This window comes from Loxodonta africana, chromosome 1 (assembly GCF_030014295.1).
Source record: "Loxodonta africana isolate mLoxAfr1 chromosome 1, mLoxAfr1.hap2, whole genome shotgun sequence".
NCBI lineage: Eukaryota > Metazoa > Chordata > Mammalia > Proboscidea > Elephantidae > Loxodonta > Loxodonta africana.
The window spans coordinates 75,240,645-75,258,718 of NC_087342.1; the positions used below are offsets into that span (position 1 = coordinate 75,240,645).

The following is an 18,074-nucleotide window of genomic DNA, read 5'->3' on the forward strand; positions in this document are numbered from 1 at the left end:
GGAAGACCCTCAATGATGCGCATTGACACAGTGGCTGCAACAAAGAGCTCAAACATAGCAATGATTGTCAGGATTGTGCAGGACTGAGCAGTGTCTCATTCCTTTGTACATGGAGTCACTATAAGATTGCACCTAACAACAACTACATTCTGTGCCAGGCATGGTTTTAGTAACAAATGCTACAGTAGTAAACAAACAAAAAAAGTCTTTTGAGTTTTCCCTCAATGTAGAACAAAACCGGCATTCCTAACCAAGACCAGATTTACTGAACTGATAGAGACTAGAGGAATCCCTGAGACTATTGCCCTAAGACACCCTTTTAACTTGGAACTGAAGTCACCTCCAGAGGCCTCCTTTCAGTCAAATAATAGATTGGCTTAGAAAATAAATATCACCTGTGAGGAATGTGTTCCCTTAAACAATCAACTATATGAGATCAAATGGTCAACATTGACCCAAACACAAGAAGGCAAAGAAGGGTAGGGAAGCTAGATAAATGGACATAGAACAAACAGAATGGAAATAATGAGAATGCTGACACATTGCAAAAACAGTAGCCAATGTCACGGAACAATTTGTACAGAAATTGTAAAATGGGAACCTAATTTGCTGTGTAAAATTTCACCTAAAACACAGTAAACATTTTTAAAAACACACAAAAAAGTCTTTTCCCTATAAGCCTTACATTCCAGTGACAAAGAAAGGCAGAATGCAAACTAATTATGTAAATTACATAGTTTATTAGATGTACATAAATATATTCACAAAAAAATCAGGAATGAGGATAAGGTGTTCAGGAGTAGTGAAACTCTGGAAGTTCACGGTGGGTTCACTAATAATGTGATATTTGAAGAAGATGAGTTAGTGCACATATCTGGAATAGAGTGTTGAAAGCAAAGGCAGTGGCTGGTGCAAAGGTCTTGAGGCAGAAAGATGTCTAATGTATTTAAAGTACAATGACAAGGTCGATAATAACTTTAGCAGAGTGAGCAAGGGGGAGAGCAGTAGGAGAATAGGTCAGAGAGGAAATTGGGTAGGGAGCAGGTACATTATGTAGAGCCCTGCAGATTATTATGAGGATTTTGGCTTTTTTTTTTTTTTCTCTGAGTACAGTAAGGATCCATTGATGCGTTTTTAGTACAGAGAACAATAAGTAGTCATTCTCGGGTTTTAAACATTCCTGAGACAGTATCTTGTTAAAGTAAATGGAAGCAAACTCAAGACATAATGAGAGATATTGATAATATTCTGGACCCCTGGTGGTGCATGGTTAAGAGCTCGTTGGTTGCTAACCTAGAGGTCAGCAGTTAGAATCCACCAGCTACTTGGAAACGCGATGGGGCAGGTCAGCTCTGTTCTATAGAATTATCTTGAGTTGGAATCAACTCCATGGCAACAGGTAATAATATTCTACATTAGAGAATATTATGGCTAAAGCCAAGCTAATAGTAATGGAAGGATCTAAGAACTGGCCATATTGCAGATATATTTTGAAGATAAAGCAAGGACAATTTTCAGAGTGACTGGATATGCTGAACAGAGCAAAAATGGAGTCAATGAAGATCCCAAATTCTTAGTCCTAAACAGCTGGAAGGATGGAGTTGCAGTTAAATGAGATAGAGATCAATATGTTTGGAACAGTTTCAGAGGATATCAATGAATTCCACTTTGGGATATGTTCAGGTTAAGATGCTTACTGTAAGACTTCTAAGAGGAGATAATCAGTCGGCTAGAGATACACAATGGTACTCGAATGAAAACAATGGAAGATGTAAACCATGAGATGATGGGCTTAGCCAGGGAATGACAACAAAAAACAGAAGAGGCCTGAGGATTGAGATCTGAGACTTTACAATGTTTACCCAAAAGCCAAAGAGGTCAGGTAAAGGAGTTAATCAGGTAGAGAAAGTGCTTGACAGTCATATGGATATAGTGCACTAGACCCTGAAAAAGGGATGGGAAGAACAAGGTGTCAGATGGACAGTGGCCATCAGACACACAACCCATATCCAAGGCCATCCCCACTCCCTGCATCATTTTCTTCACTGAAATTTCTATCTTAAGGCTTTATGTCACTTGTTTCAAAAACCTATTTCTTCTTCTCCCCACCCACCCCTTAGAGGTAGAGCAAAGAGGGTAGGTGTCACTATCTAGGATTAAAGAAATAAAGGTGACGTTTGATCTAGGTTTTATGTCAAAGAGGCTATTTTCAATAGTTCAGCTGGGTGTGAGGTGAGTACAGCAATGTCTTCTCTTGACCCAGCACAGGCATCAAACCAGGGACCTTGTCTGTATTAGCACCACCTGACCACCTGAACTAGCCCGCCACCAGTAAAAAAGTTATTTTACATTTAGGAACTGCTAAGTATGTTGGCTCCCTCATCACTCATCAAACGAACCCTCTCATTTACCCAATCTTAACTGTTACTAATGACAGCATGTTTTCAAGTTTCTCTTTATGTTTTCTATTTCCCTTTTCCACACTCCTGCAAAAAGAAGAAGAAACACAAAAACTGTACCTCCAGCAAAAAGACGTTCTGGAGCTCATGGAATTCATCCGAGAGAAACTTTCACTAGAGAGGGTTCCTTCATCCTACCCCAAGAAGCCTTTGAGAAAGTTTCAGAGACTCCTGGGAAGGATTTGTTCAATTTGGCCCCAGCTCAGGACAAGAGGATTCCTCTCCAGAATGTCCCAGGTGGATCAGCCCCACCTGCTACTAAATGCTGGGGAGATGGCCCTTCTCTGTGTTCTGGGAAGGCTAAAGTTGATTAATTACAATTTAGGGCAAAATGTAATAGGTAAAATACCTCTGTGAAAGTATCTAAAGAGACTTTTCTCTCATGAGCCTTATATTGTCCATGGCTAGTAAGACTGTCTGGACATTTGTAGAGGATGACATGGGGTCACTATATTAATTGCCACAGGAATACAGAGCGATCCAGCTTCAAAATCCCATTTAGTGTATGGTTTCTTGGACCACTCCTGGCACAAACTGTATTCAAATGGGTTAGATATTTGTACACAGGAAGTTTATTAGGGAATGCTATTTTTTTTATGGGAACAACACCTGTGAGGGAGTGAGGGAAGCACGATTACAAGGGGAAAAGTTGACAGGCAGCAACAGAGGACTGAGCTGATCCCTTGAGGAGCTCTGAAAATAGGATGGCCCTTCAGAGTTGATGCAAGAGAGTCAGACCTTTATAGGCATGCATTAGTCATTACTGTGGGCTGCTTTCAGAGACAGGACATGACCTTGATAAAGGCAGTTCCTTTCACCTCAGGGCAATTCCTAGAGCAGGCTTCAAATTTGTTCCATGAGGGAGCAACGCTCCTGGCAGCTGGGGAAATGAATGCCTTGGTCCTGAAAGGAGGAAACTTGGGTGGCACAACACATCACAGAGAACAAGGTTGGAGGCAGGCTTAGCAGGCAGCTGATAACTAGCAGGAGGAAAGTTGTTAGGCTACTGCAATAATTCAGACAAGAAATGCAGGTAGTTTCGGCCAAATTCGTAGCAGTTCAGTAGTTGAGAATGTTTTATCATTTTGAAGTAGCGCCAACAGGACATCCTGACAGGAAGAAAGGTTGTGATGCCCACTTGAGAAGTATATTTCTTTTGATTTTACTGAATACATGAGTTCTAAAATAATATATCCAGTTTGTGATTAATATGCACAAGAACCTTAATACTCAAAAATAATGGAAATGAAATTAGAAATTCTACCATCGATCCAATTCTTGAAATGCTCAGAAGTAATGAAAATAGAAAAATATAATCCCTAAGAATATAATCATGCTGTGACTATTTCTTTATGTAGAATGTTGAAATATGGACGTTATTTGCTATATTAAGATGATGATCTTACGTACACGTCATACTAGAGGAATTGACTACGGTGCAATTAGCTTCCTCTCATAGAAAATGCTGAGATAATAAGCTGATTAAACCCAAGATAATGATCTTAGATTTTATGATACTAGAATAAATAGAGAAGAGGAGAAGTCTGAGGTTTGAGTTCTGAGGCTGTCCAATGTTTACCCAAAAGCCAAAGAAGCCTTGGGATCCAAATGGGCAACGTTGTGTTCCTCTTTAAAGCAGTCACTTCTTTCCTACTCATCATATTCAGTTTGAAATCTAACCTCCATACTGTACAGGGCCTTCCCTCACCTCTCTGTTCTTGCACCTGTTATTCCACTCACCTTCTCTTCTCTGAGGGCTCTGATTCAAACCTACACCTGAAGCTCTCTGTACTCCACTTACTCTCTATCCTCTTTACCCAAGATCAGAATCCCCCTTCCATTCAACTGCTCTTCAACCAACTCATTTTTTTTTTTTTAATTAACTGAAGTGTTGTTAGGGGCATCACCAATTTCGTGATCATTAGGACTGGGGGTGATGCCCCTTTTCTGTGCTCCTCTGAGAAAACCCTGTGATTTTTATCGGTTGTTCTACTCACCAATTTTACTGTAACTAAATTACTATGGGAGAATTTCTCATAATGATCACTTTAGGTGCCCCTTTCCTCCTTCTAGCATTTCATTTCCCTAAGGCCATCTGGTACTTCTATTCACCAGCATGAGATTGGGCTGCTCAATAATTTCTTCAAAATAAGTATTAAGGCACATTTTTGAGAAAGGTTAATGAACAAACATAGGTGTTGAATGGAATCGCTGTCTAACCTGCCGATCGGATCTGAAAATAGTGTCAAGCTTGAGATTGTGCTAATAAGAAACATGCTTTTCGCCTCCTTTACCCCCAGTATTTTCATCAGGTTGTTTTTTAGCTGCCAAAGAAGGAGACATAAAGTGATCTTTCTCAGAGACTGAGAAATCTTTCTAGTCAAAAATTTCTAATACTTGGGAACAAGCACATTTTCGCTGCTGAACACCTTGACCTAGACTCGACCGTTGGAAAGTTTAATTTTAGAGCCCTGGTGGTGAAGTGGTTAGGCTGGGGCTGCTAATCAAAAAGATGAGCAGTTCAAATCCACCAGGCGCTCCTTGGAAACTCCATGGGGCAGTTCTACTCTGTCCTATAGGGTCTCTATGAGTCAGAATCTACTCGACAGCAAGGGGTTTGCCTTTTTCGTTTGGTGGTGTAGTGGTTAAGAGCTCAGCTGCTGACCAAAAACTCAGCAGTTCAAATCCACCAGCGGCTCCTTGGAAACCCTATGGGACAGTTCTACTCTGTCCTATAGGGTCCATGTGAGTCAGAAAGGACAGGGCTGCACTTGACAGGAACAACAGAAGGAAGATTGCTTCCAGTCTCCAAGGGAAGGACAGTGATTCAAGACAGCTGAAATGAAATGAATAACAAATAAGAGTCAGGTACATCACAATGGTCGTCTTCCTGCTATAAAACAGATTAAAGGGTTTCGGACACAGAGTTTACACGTTCCAGAACAGAAAATATGAGTGATACAGAATAGAACTTCCTTTGATGCTCAGAATAGAGCTTCATTTGACGTCTAATAGATTCACTCGCCACAGATTACACTTCCATAGATCCCCACCACCCTCACGACCCTCGGATAGCAGAAAACTGGGCACAGCCCGACACCCACACCCTCTGCTCCTCGGTCTTTCTCGCTAGTGCCGAGGCACAAATTGCCGAGGGCCTACTGAAACCAGCCCTTTCGTACTATTTTTTAAAGGTTTACGTTCAGTCATCGGGAGATGAAGATCATTGAGTCTTCCACCAGCAGAGAAATGAGATCAGAATTTATCAAGAAATTTCTTGAAACTTGCTCGTGATTTTCCTGGTGCTTGTAATTTTTTTTTTTTTTGTAAAGGAATTGGGACCCTGGGAGTAGCATTTGCTTGACTATGATTTCTCGAGTTTTGATACTGCTGATTATAAGAATGGGAAAGTACAAGGGGAAAAAATATTTCTCAACCTGAAAATATCCTGAAGGAAAGCACATATTTCCTATTAATCAATTACAAACGGGAAACCAATGTAGACAAGCGAGTTTCCGTAGTGTAGTGGTTATCACGTTCGCCTAACACGCGAAAGGTCCCCGGTTCGAAACCGGGCGGAAACAAACTGGGCATTACTTTTGTGAGTTCTGAATTTCACTGCACAAACTCTTAATCCGAACATGCTTCAACGAATCTCCTAACCTTCGCTTTCCTTTTGTAGCACCTGACTTTAAATTAAAAGAATAATGTGCTTGACTTGCCTCCTCGCCCGGCCCCGGACGCTTGTCAGGTTTTCCGTTTCCCACTGGGTTACAAAAGTTTCTGCACCCGGTAGAAAAGCGAGGTCTCCATCGTTCTCTGGCACAGGATTCAAAGTGAAGAGTCCTGAGACAATAGAGTGGCTCCTGTATACAAAAAAAAAAAGTTGCTGTCAGGTCACTTACGACTCACAGAGAAATATGGGACTCAGCATAAGGGCCCCATTAATCTTCCTACAGTAGATCTTAGACACAAACTGCTGACATTTCAGATAACAACCAAGCTGTTAAGCAAATCGCCACCAAGGCTCTGGACATGAAAAAAAAAAAAAAAAAAAGCCCATTGCCTTGGAATCAATTCTGACTCATAGCAACCCCATACAACAGGGTAGAAATGCCCCACAGAGCTTCCAAGGAGCACCTGGTGGATTCGAACTGCTAACCTTTTGCTTAGCAGTCATAGCAGGTTTTCTGGACATGAAATTAAAAAATAATAATAATAATAGGGGGTCTTAAAGGTATGTACGTGCTTGGCCAAAAGTAGTGAGGCTGAAGCAGGCTGCATAGACTAAAATCTATTTTTATTTTCAAGTTTGGTAAGCGGTCGTAGTTAATGCTGGAAACCACTATGTGTGAGTGTTTGTTAAAATCAGTATGGAAAGTTGCAGAAAGGAATAACAGTACAAGCTGAAACTCATTATTTTCATTGTTTCCGTACCTAGGGGTGGACTGTTCCATGAAGGGTACTGTATCTTAACCAACAAAGAACTGTGCCACAGGCAAGTTATGCTCTCACAAAGGAGCTTATTGCAATTTCCTTTTGCCTGCCCTGAGAACCTGTTGAAAGTCACCAAACCAAGAACAGATGTTGCCAGGCTGTTCCCAAGGAAGTGGACTCTAGCCAACAAAGATTCCTTAAATCAATCATGTATTCCCATAGGTGATGTTTCCCACCTTTGCCAATCATGTAACTTTTCTTAATTTACTTCCTTCTGTAACAGTATATTGGAGACTCCCTGACTGTGAATCAGTGGCTTCTGCTACTCTCTTGTGCCCAGTACACACTGGCAAAGTCCTCGTGGCAATGATCATCTTTGTCCTTGTCCTTGCTTAATAAAAATCTCTTTAGATTACATTTGACTGTGGGGTCATTTTCTCCTATGACAGACAAGATGGTGGCTGTCAAGGGAGTGAGAAATAGTCACAGTCTGGATATATTTTGAAGATAGAAGAAAAATTTCTGACATAGTGGGTGTGAGGTACGAGAGAAAGAGTAAAATAAATGATGACTTCGAGGAATTTTTTGCCTCAAAGACTAGAAGAACTGAGCTGTCATTAACTGAAATGCTGAAGCTTGGATGTAGTAGGATTATTAGAGAAAAGTGGGAGCTCAGTTTTAGGCTTGCTAACTTTTAGATGCCTAGTACAAAACATCCAAGTGGCAATGCCAAGGAATCAGTTGTATATACCAAACACAAGGTTAATGGAGTGGTCTAGACTGCAGATACAAATTTGTGAGTTGCAGGCATATAAACCAAAAAGCCAAACCCATTTTGATCAAGAAGTTAAGGACTCAGCTGCTAGCCGAATGGTCACCAGTTCAAACCCACCACCCACTCCATGAGTGAAAGATGTGGCAGTCTGCTTCTCTAAAGAACATAGCCTTGGAAACCCTATGGGGCAGCTCTACTCAGTCCTATAAGGTTACTAGGAGATGATGTAGGCATACAGATGATTTAAGCTATGAGAGTGGGTGAGATTCCCAGGGAGTGAGTGTACATAAATTACAGGTTCGAGGACCAACCTGTGGGACTTTCTAATATAGAATGGGTGAGGAGAGGCCAAAGAAACAAAGGACATTGAGAAAGTTGAGCCAGCGAGGTAGAAAGATAGTCAGGACAGTACTGTTTTGGAAGCCAAATTTAAAAAAAAAGAAAAAAAATTATAAGACAGTAAATATGTTTATTGACACTGAGAAGTCGTCTTAATTTCTTAGTGCTGCTGTAACAGAAATACCACACGTGGTTTTCTTTAAGGAATAGAAATTTATTTTCTCACAGTTTAAGAAGCTGGAAGTCCAAATTCAGGGCACTACTGTAGGGGAATGCTCTCTCCCTCTTAGCCCTGGGAAAAAATCTTTCTCTTGGTTTCTATACCCCCAGAGTTCCTGGTTCCTTAGTAATCATCAGGTGTGTTTCTCTCTTCCTCAGTTTTTGCTCTCTTATCTCAGTGCCAGTCTCTTCTTTTTGTATCTCAAAAGTGATTAAATTTAAGACATACCCTACACTGATAGCGCCTCATTAACATGAAAATAAAACTGATTCCAAAATGGGATTATATCTCCAGGTACAGAGGTTTGGATTCTATGATGTATTTTGGGGAGACATAAATGAATCCGTAACTGAAGTCAAGGAAGATAAGGTCTTGAAAAAGTAAGAAGAATTCATTAGTAATATTCACAAGGAGAATCCATGAACTGATGGTGTAAAAAAAAAAACCAGAATGTAGTGGATTTAAAAACACAAGGAGAGGAATTGGAGACAGTAAATCTGGATAACCCTTTAGAAGTGATTTTTGTAAGGCCATCTGAGAAACAGGGTAATACCTAGAGGGGTATGTTGGGTCAAGAGAAACCCTTTTAAGACAGGAGACAAATAGCATATTTGATTGTTCATGGGAATGATACAATAGGCACAAATTGAGAGGTTTCACACATTTAATCTGATTTTGGCACAATTCTAGGTAATGGTAATCCAGAAAAAAAAAAAATCTGACTTTGCGGACAAATATTATGGTGAAGGCCAACTGGTAGACAATAATTTAAAACAGAAAAATATGCATTAAGTCTGACCGCGATTATTTTAACAGCGGAAAGTATCAATTTCAACATTATGAAAGGGCAGTGCAAGGGATGAGTTGTGAGTCAGGTAGAGGACATAATCAGATAGAGAAAGTGCTTGAGGGCCACATGGTAGACAGTGGGCTGGACACTGAAAAAGGGACAAGGAGAATGGGATGCTCTTATGGACAGCGGCCATCAGGCGCACACCCCATCCCCAAGACCATCCTCACTCCTAGCCTGGTTTTCTTCACTAAGATTTCTATCTTAAGGCTTAATGTCACTTGTTCCAGAAAACCGTTTTTTCTCGCCCCACCCCGCTTTAGAGAGGAGCAAAGGGGGTATAGTCGCCATTACTGTGGATTAAGGAAATAAAGTCGAAGTTGGATCCAGAATTGGTGTCACAGAGGTTATTTTCAAACTGCAGCTAGGTACACCGCAAGGTTTTTTTTTAATCAAAAACGAACTCCTTTCTTTGGCCCGTACGGGGATCGAACCCGCGACCTTGGCATTATTAGCACCACGCTCTAACCAACTGAGATAACCGGCCGCTTGCCGAAAAGATTCCTTCTTATTTGAAAAGATCGAAGATTGCTCACTCCCTCGCCATCCATCCAAAAGATACTCACTTTTACACAATGTTAACTGTGACCAAATGACACTGTGTTCAAACTTCTCTTTAGGTTTTCCATTTTCCCTTTCCTCACTCCCGCAAAAAGAAAAAGGAACAAAAACTCTACCTCCAGCAGAAATGAATTCCTCCTCCTATGGAAAATAAGACGTTCTGGAGCTCGTCGATTTCGTCCCGACGGAAATATTCGCTTGGGAGGGCTCCCCCATCCTACCCCAGGAAGCCTTTGAAAAGGATGCAGGCACCTCCGGGAGGGTGGATTTGGTCCCCGCTCAGGGCGTGAGGATTTCTTTCCACAGGGGAAGGAACATCCCCAGTGGATCTGACCAGCGTCTCCCTATATCCTGTGGTGATGCCCCTTCTTTGTGTTCTGTAAAAACGCCCTGCCGCGTGAATCTCTGTTGGTCTATTTGGCCATTTTATTGTCATTAACTGCATGTGTTCTTTTTTCCTTTCCTTGAGGACGACGACTGTGTCGTCTCATTCTTTCGTCCTCTGGTAGTCCCTGTGCCCGCACAGCATGGTGGTTGACTCAATAATTGAAGTTCACGAACAGGAAAAAGCGTACAGAAAATCATGTTTGCTGATGATCAAGTCCTAGAAAAATTAAAAGGCTCTAGATTTTGCTAACCTGAAAATACATTCTTTCAATCATTACGTGTAATATTCAAACAGTGGAGTTCAAGACACTCAGATTATTTCGGAGGTGTCAAGCTGCTCTCTCTGTCCCAGGCACCCCCAGAAAAAAAGGGATTCTGAGATGAAGAAGCACAGACATCATCACCATCTCCCACTGCTCTGGGGACAACTGCCATCTCTAAACTCAACCAAAGTTTGTGGGTCCACCATGCCAAGTGATGCTTAAGGAAGAACCTGGAAAAAGGCAGCTAGCTTCTAGCTAACCAAAAGAAGAAAAGAAATGTTAGGGGAAGATAGTGAAAAGGGAGGGTACAAGAAAGAAAAGAAAAATATATCAGAGTTTTCATTCTTACCCAGTAAATCAAATAAGTGGTACAAGAAAACTGCAGACACAATTCAAAGAATTAGGCATGTGTGGGGCAAAATCTAAGGAAGTTTGTCATCCCAGAGATGGACCATATATAGTCCCATCTAGGAAACCACCCCAACCCCATGTATCTGGCCCTGCAGCTTGACATTCCCAGGTCATATCCGTCCAGCTGCCCAGGCCCAAGTGTGGACCCACAGACCTCCAGAGTTCAGTCCTGAGGACTTGAGCCCTGGTTCCTAAAGGGTCATTTTCTTTCACTAGAAAACATAGACAAGAGAAACTGCCAAGGGACAATATTGAGGACTTTCTCGAAATCAAATCCTTCGCTCTTGCCAGCCTGCCTGTGTTTGTAAAGGAATTGGGGACTTGAGTGAAGACTTTGACCGTTATGAATAATGGTGTTTGGTTGTTAATTTTAATACACAAATAGTATGAGTGAAAGAAACATACCGTCACCACGACAATTCCCTTGAGGAGAAGACGGCTTCAAGATTATCCAGCCCGGGGTATCTAGAAAAACTCTATTTTATCCTGTCGAGGCAATTTGTGACTGAAGACAAGCTCCATTGTAGATGAGGTTATAGCCTTTGCCCAATGCAGGAAAGGCCTTGCTTTGAAAGCAGGTGGGAAAATGTCTGTTTTTTCAAAGTTAGAATTGAATTGGTTTTGTATGGGACCTTTTCCCTCCTACCCCAACATATAAGAGTGAATATATTTTGACCAACATTCAAAAAAGCTCATGCTGTTCCTGCACTCCTGGGCTTGAAAGCATGGCTTTGTTTCCCTAGAGGCCTTCACACCTGGGTGTTCACCCCACCTCCAGTGTGGACCAGCCTCTCCCCTCCCCCATTTCTCTCTGTTTCTGTGTATTCCAAGTGGGTGGAGGCAGGTGTCACTGGAATGAGGTGCCTCCCCCTTAAACCCCAGTCTGCAAGGTAAGGTGGATCAGGCTCCCTTCAGAATCCAGGGAGTGGGATTTACTGCTTTCTGGAAAGTGAAGATTTCAAATTCTAGAAGGAAAGGGCTCCTCTTCCAAACATAGAAGAGCGTATATATTGTGACCAACGCAAGAACTCTCCTGCCCTCTGTGTTGGCCTGGGCTTGAAAGCAGTACATCATGTCCCTAGAGACGCTGACACTCAGGTCTTCGCCCACCCATAGCCGGTGCCAGCGCCTCCCCTGCCCCGTTCCTCTCTGTTTCCGTGGCTTCCAAGAGGGTAGAGGCGGGTCTCAAGAGAAGGCCCCTGCCCCAAAGATCCCCGTCTCCGTGGAGCCGGTTGACCTGGGTCCCTTCAGATTCAGAGCGTGGAATGTACAGGTTTTCTGTCAAGTGAGGACCTCAAAAGCTTATCCGCTTTGAAATCGACCCCTAGGGACTTCCGGTGTCAAGTCAAATGTCATCAGGAGTCTCCATCAATTTTTTTCTTCTTTCCAAAGGTCTTGTTCATTTGGTTTAATCAACATGATGTCATTAATACGTTGAGAATTCTTCAAAGTGAAAGACTTTAGGGGAATTATTTATATAACGAATGTAAGGTTAAATAAAGCAAATTTTAAAGTATTTTTAAACATAATGATTAACATTAATTTCAAAGAGCTTTCGACAGAACATCTGATAATCTTGGAGTATTACATAGTTAGGACATACCAAGAATACATCAAGATTATTAAGTTTTTTTAACTTCTGAATAGTAATGAAAATTTCATGGGTAAACAATGTGAATTTCCCAGTTAAAACGCTTTCATGACACGTTGGAAAGAAAGTGTCCACAAACATTTTGGGGATCTTAGGATTCTTACTCTGTCGTATAGGATCCCTATGAGTCCGAATCGACTCCATGGCAATGTGGGTTTGGTTTTTTGTTTTTGGTTAGGATTCTTGGAAGGGGATTCTTCCACTGAAAGTATTTGCTGCCCTCCAGTGGGGGTTGGTGTAATGTTGAAAAATGAAAGAAAAGTTCTTTGGGGAATGTTAGTGTATGAGGCAATGCACCCAGGAAGTCTGGTTGGGTCAAACTTTTGTCTTTTTTGGCTTTTGTACACCAGGATGAGTCTTATAAGCACATTTACGGATTCCCGGGTCATAGTTAGAGAGGCCTGGTGGCTTTGGGTTGTGTGTGCGTGTGTGTGTGTGTGTGTCTGTGTGTGTCTGTGGGGTATTTGAGAAATCAATGCAAGCAAATGGATTTTGCAGCATGTTTGTACAGTTTTACATTTTTTGGAACATGTGTTGCCCACAAATTATGTATCAAAATTCATTATTTTAAGGTAGGAGAAAAATAGCATATATGAATATTTATGGCAGTAACAAGAAAGTCAGGAGAAAAATAAAAGGTTTCATACATTCACTCTGGCTTTGGCATCATTCTAGGTCCTGGAGATCCAGAAAAGGAAAAAAGAAAAAAAAAATATGTCTTCATGGACAGAAATTAGAGTGGAAGTCTATTGATACCTTAAAAAAAAAAGAAAAGAAAGAAAGAAGGAAAATATGCATTGTGTCTGACTGTGATTAGTTTCAGCGGTAAGAAAGAGCAGTGCAAGGGCTGAGGTGACAATCAGGTGGCAGAGATAATCAGGTAGAGAAAGTACTTGACAGTCCCATGGAAATACAGTGCGTTGGACCCTGGAAAAGGGACAAGGAGAACGAGGTATCAGATGGACAATGGCCTCCATGCACACAGCCCATCCCCAAGGCCATCCCCACTGCTAGACTCCTTTTCTTCACTAAAATTTCTATCTTGAGGCTTTCTGTCACTTGTTCCAAAAATCTCTTTGTTTCTTCTCTTCACCATGCCCATTTTTGAGGGAGAGCAGAGAGGGTAGGTGTCACTACTGAGGATTATTAAAGACATACAGTTGACATTTGAACTAGATTTTATATCAGGGTGCCTATTTTCTCAGTTTAGCTGGGTGTGAATTGAGTGCAAAGTTATTTGTATATTTATATATTGATTAATTTATTTTAATTTTTATTGAGCGTCAAGTGAACATTTACAAATCAAGTCAGTCTGTCACATATAAGTTTATATATACCTTACTCCATACTCCCCCTTGCTCTCCCCCTAATGAGTCAGCCTTTCCAGTCTCTCCTTTCGTGACAATTTTGCCAGCTTCCAACCCTCTCTATACTCCCATCCCCCCTCCAGACTGTATATTTATTTTTAATCAACAGAAATCCTGTTTTCCTGGCCCAAACATAGACCAAAGCTGGGAACTTGGACTTATTAACACCACACTCTAAACAAACAAGCTAACCAGACAACTGCTTTTAAAAAAAAAAAAAGTACTCTTTTTACATTCAGATAGATCTCTGTTTGTTGTCTCCCTCCTCACTCATCCAAAGGAGACTGTCATATACATAATCTTAACTATGACTAGATGACACTATTCTTTCAAGCTTCTCTTTATGTTCTCTATTTCCCCTTTCTGCACTCCTGCAAAAAGAAAAAGAAAAGAAACACAAAAACTACCTCCAGCAGAAATGAACTTCGCTCCTCCATTGCAAAATAAGACATTCTGGAGCTTGTCTATTTCTTCCCTAGAGAAACATTCACTGGAGAGTGCTCCTTCATCCTTCCCCAGGAAGCCATTGAGAAGGGTACTGCGACCACTGGAAAGGATCAGGTGGATCAGGGCATGAGGATTCCCTTCCAGACAGGAAAGAGGATCCCCGTTGGATCCGCCCTGTGCGTTCCTATATCCTGGAGAGACGGCCTCTTCTTTGTGCTCCCTCAAAGGCTAAAGTTGATTAATTTCCACTTTAGGGCAAAAAGTAATAGGCAGAGTACCTCTGTGAAAGCACCTAAAGAGATTTTGATCTCCTGAGCCTTGTATGCTCCGTGGATATTTAGATTCTCAGGGCACTTGTAGGGGATAACATTGGTTCGCTATATTAATGACATACGACTCATTGCCATATGAATAGAAAATGACCCAGCTCCAAAATCCCACTTAGTATATGGATTCTTGGCCACTCCTGGCACAAGCTGTATTCATGTGGATTAGATATTTGTGTGCAGGAAGTTTATTAGGAAATGAAAGGGGAACAACACCTGTAAAGAAGTGAGGGATGCAGGGTTAGAAGGGGGAAAGTTGACAGGCAGCAAGAGAGGCCTGAGCTGATCCCATGAGGAGCCTTGGAAATGGGAGGGCCCTTCAGAGTTAAGGCAAGAGAGTCAGACCTTTATAGGTATGTACTGAGCATCCGTTACTGTGGGCTGTTCAGAGAGAGAACATGGCCTTGACTGAGGCAGTTCCTTTCAGCTGAGGGCAATTCCTAGAGAGGGCCTCAACTTTGTGCCATGAGGGAGCAACAATTCTGGCAGCTAGGGAAATGAATGCCTTGGTCCTGAAAGGAGGGAACCTGGGTGTCACAACCCAGCACACAACACAGAGAAGAAGGCTGGAGGCAGGCTTAGCAGGCAGCTGCTAAGCAGCAGTAGGAAGGTTGTTAGGTTACTGCAGTAATTCAGGCAAGAGATGCAGGTAGTTTGGGCCAGACTGGTAGCAGTTCAGGAGGTGAGAATTTTGTAGCATGCCGCAGTAGCACCAACAGGACATCCTGACAGGACGAGATGTGGTGATGCCTAGGTAAGAAGTGTGTTTCATTAGCCAGCTTTTGATTTTAGAGGACACTTGAGTCATGAAACAATATTATATCCAATTTATGATTAATAGGCACATGAACCTTAATACTAAAAAAATGGAAATGAAATTAGAAATTCTACCATTGATCCAATTCTTGAAATGTTCATAGGCAATGAAAATGGAAAAACATCATAGCTAAAATTATAATCATGCTATGATTATTTCTTTTGTATAGAATTTTGAAATAGGGAAGTTATTGCTAGCTTAAAATAATAATTTCAGATGAATGTGGGATTAATTGATTACTCTGCCAATGGCTTGCTCACATTTAAAATGGTAAAGATTATTTTATATATTTTTTAATAGCTTCTTTTCCCCGAAGGAAGAATTAGTTATCACTTGTCAGGGCCAGTGGTGCCAAGGAAATCCATGTGACTGTGGATGAAATCAATTTTGAAGACAGTGTCTAAAGCAGAATCTCTCCTAAGAGGCTGTAGAACTCTGTGTCCCTAATAAACTATTTTAAAAATATTTTAAAGCATAAAACAAAGAAAAATATTGACCAAATTATGGTAGTACTATTTTTTATGCCCTAAAATATTTATTTTAGAAAATTAAGTCAACTTCTATAAATGAAAAGTAGGAATGGATTTTTTCCCCAAAGTTACTTAGCTAGTGAGAGTGAAGCTTAGAATCTTCGAATTCATAGCCAAGTGGTGGTTTCCGATTCATAGCGACCCTTTTCAGAAAAATACCCAGGCAAATCAAGACGAAAAGGATAGCCTTTTCAACAATTAGTGCTGGGACAATTGGATATCCACACACAAAAAGAAGAATTTAGAGCCTTCCCTCAAACCATACACAAACGTTGACTTAGAATCCATCATAGACCGAAATGTAAGACTTCAAATTATGAAAGTTTTAGGTGTAAACACTGAAGAAAATCTTTGTGACTTTGGGTTAGGCAGAGTTCTTAGATATAACACCAAAAGCACTATCCATAAAGAAAAAAATTGACTAACAGGACTAAATCAAAATTAAAATCTTTTGCACTTTGAAAGGCACCATTAGGAAAATGAAAAGACAAACCATAGGCTGGGAGGAAATATCCGTGAATCGAGTATCTCATCAAGGACTTGTATCCAGAATATGTAAAGAAATTTTATAAATCAATAATACTAAGATAAAGAACCAAATTTAAACACACAGAAGATTTGAATAGACATTTGTCCAAAGAAGACATACAAATGGCTAATGAGCACATGAAAAGATGTTCAACATAGTAGTTGTAAACCCAAAAAAATAAAGGAAAAAGAAAAAAGCCCAAACTCTTTGCTGTCGAGTTCTAACACATAACCACCATATAGGAAAGTAGAAGTGCCCCATAGGGTTTCCAAGGAACAGCTGGTCAATTTGAACTGCAGACCTTTACTTAGCTGCTGTAGTACTTAACCACTATAGAACCAGTGCTACTCACAGTCATCAAGGATGTATAAATTAAACCACATTGACATAGCTCTTCACACTTACTCTGTGCCTATACCAGAAAACATAGATAATAACCTGTGTTATGATGATGTGGACAAATTTGTACTCTCATACAGTGCAGGTGGGAATGCGAAATGACACAGCCACTTTAGAAAACAGTTTGACTGTTTTTAAAAAGGTTAATAATAATTTTAACATATTGTTGTTACAGGTTGAATTGAATCCTCCAGAAATATCTGTTGAAAATTTTAACCCTTATATCTGTGTATGAAATCCCATTTGGAAATAGGATTTCTTTGTTCTGTCAGTGAGGCCATATCGGTGTAGAGTGGGTCCTAAACCTACTAACGCTTGAGATGAAAACAGCAGATTAGACTCAGAGACAAGGGAGCACACACTGGGTGGAAGACAGCTGATACCAACAGACAACGGACACAGGTGAATCTACGTAGAAGCACATAAAGCAGCACAGGAAGTAGGATTGCAGGCTGCTAAAAGATTAAGTTGGCTCCACTGGGGATTGAACCCAGGATCTTCTGCGTGTAAAGCAGATGTGCAAACCACTACGCCATGGAACCACTACAAATATAGTCCCATGGACATCCAGAACAACTAATAAAACTGTATTGGAAGAAGTACAGCCAAAATGCTCACTAGAAGTGAGGATGGCAAGACTTCCTCTCACATATGACGTGATATCAGAAGGGATCAGCCCTTTGAAAAGGACATTCTGCTTGGTACATGAGAGGGTCAGTGAAAAACAGAAAGACCTTCAATGAAATGGACTGACACAGCACTGCTACAAAGGCCTCAAGATAACAATGGTTGTGGGGATGGCATAAGAGCGAGCAGTGTTTTGTTCTCTTGTAGGGTCTGCTGTGAGTCAGAACCAGCTCCATGGCACAGAAACACAATAAATCAAAAAGTTCAACTAGATGAGGAAGGACCTCCCCTCAGAAACACACATTGAAGTTGGCCTTCTAGCCTCCTGAACTGTGAAATAAAAGAAAGAAAAAAAAATCCTGTTCTTTAATCCACCCAAAGGACTGGTCCCTCCTGATAACAAGTGGAAAGCATCTAAGAGCAGGTCTCACCATCCTCGCTTCTAATGAGAATTCTGGCTGTACTTCTTCCAAGACATTTTGTTAGTTCTTCTGGCAGTCCATGGGACTGTACTTCTTGTGGTTGCATGGTTTAGTGGTTAGCATATCTGCTTTACATGCAGAAGATCCTGGGTTTGATCCCCAGTGGAGCCAGTGGTATTTCAGTCACAGCAGCACTAAGAAACTAAGACATCGTTATGTCAGGGAACACATCTGTTTTGCTACCTTTGTATTGGCAG

The 18,074-nt window shown here is 41.1% G+C and overlaps 3 non-coding genes across 3 annotated transcripts; 1 reads left to right on the plus strand and 2 right to left on the minus strand.

Moving 5' to 3' along the window:
- The first annotated feature begins 5,970 nt into the window (after positions 1 to 5,970).
- Positions 5,971 to 6,043, plus strand: TRNAV-AAC (transfer RNA valine (anticodon AAC)). The gene has a single exon. It is a non-coding gene; the product is annotated as a tRNA-Val (tRNA).
- A 3,450-nt stretch (positions 6,044 to 9,493) lies between these two features.
- On the minus strand, positions 9,494 to 9,567 carry TRNAI-AAU (transfer RNA isoleucine (anticodon AAU)). The gene has a single exon. It is a non-coding gene; the product is annotated as a tRNA-Ile (tRNA).
- A 7,670-nt stretch (positions 9,568 to 17,237) lies between these two features.
- TRNAV-UAC (transfer RNA valine (anticodon UAC)) lies at positions 17,238 to 17,310 on the minus strand. Its single transcript has one exon. It is a non-coding gene; the product is annotated as a tRNA-Val (tRNA).
- Positions 17,311 to 18,074: the final 764 nt, after the last annotated feature.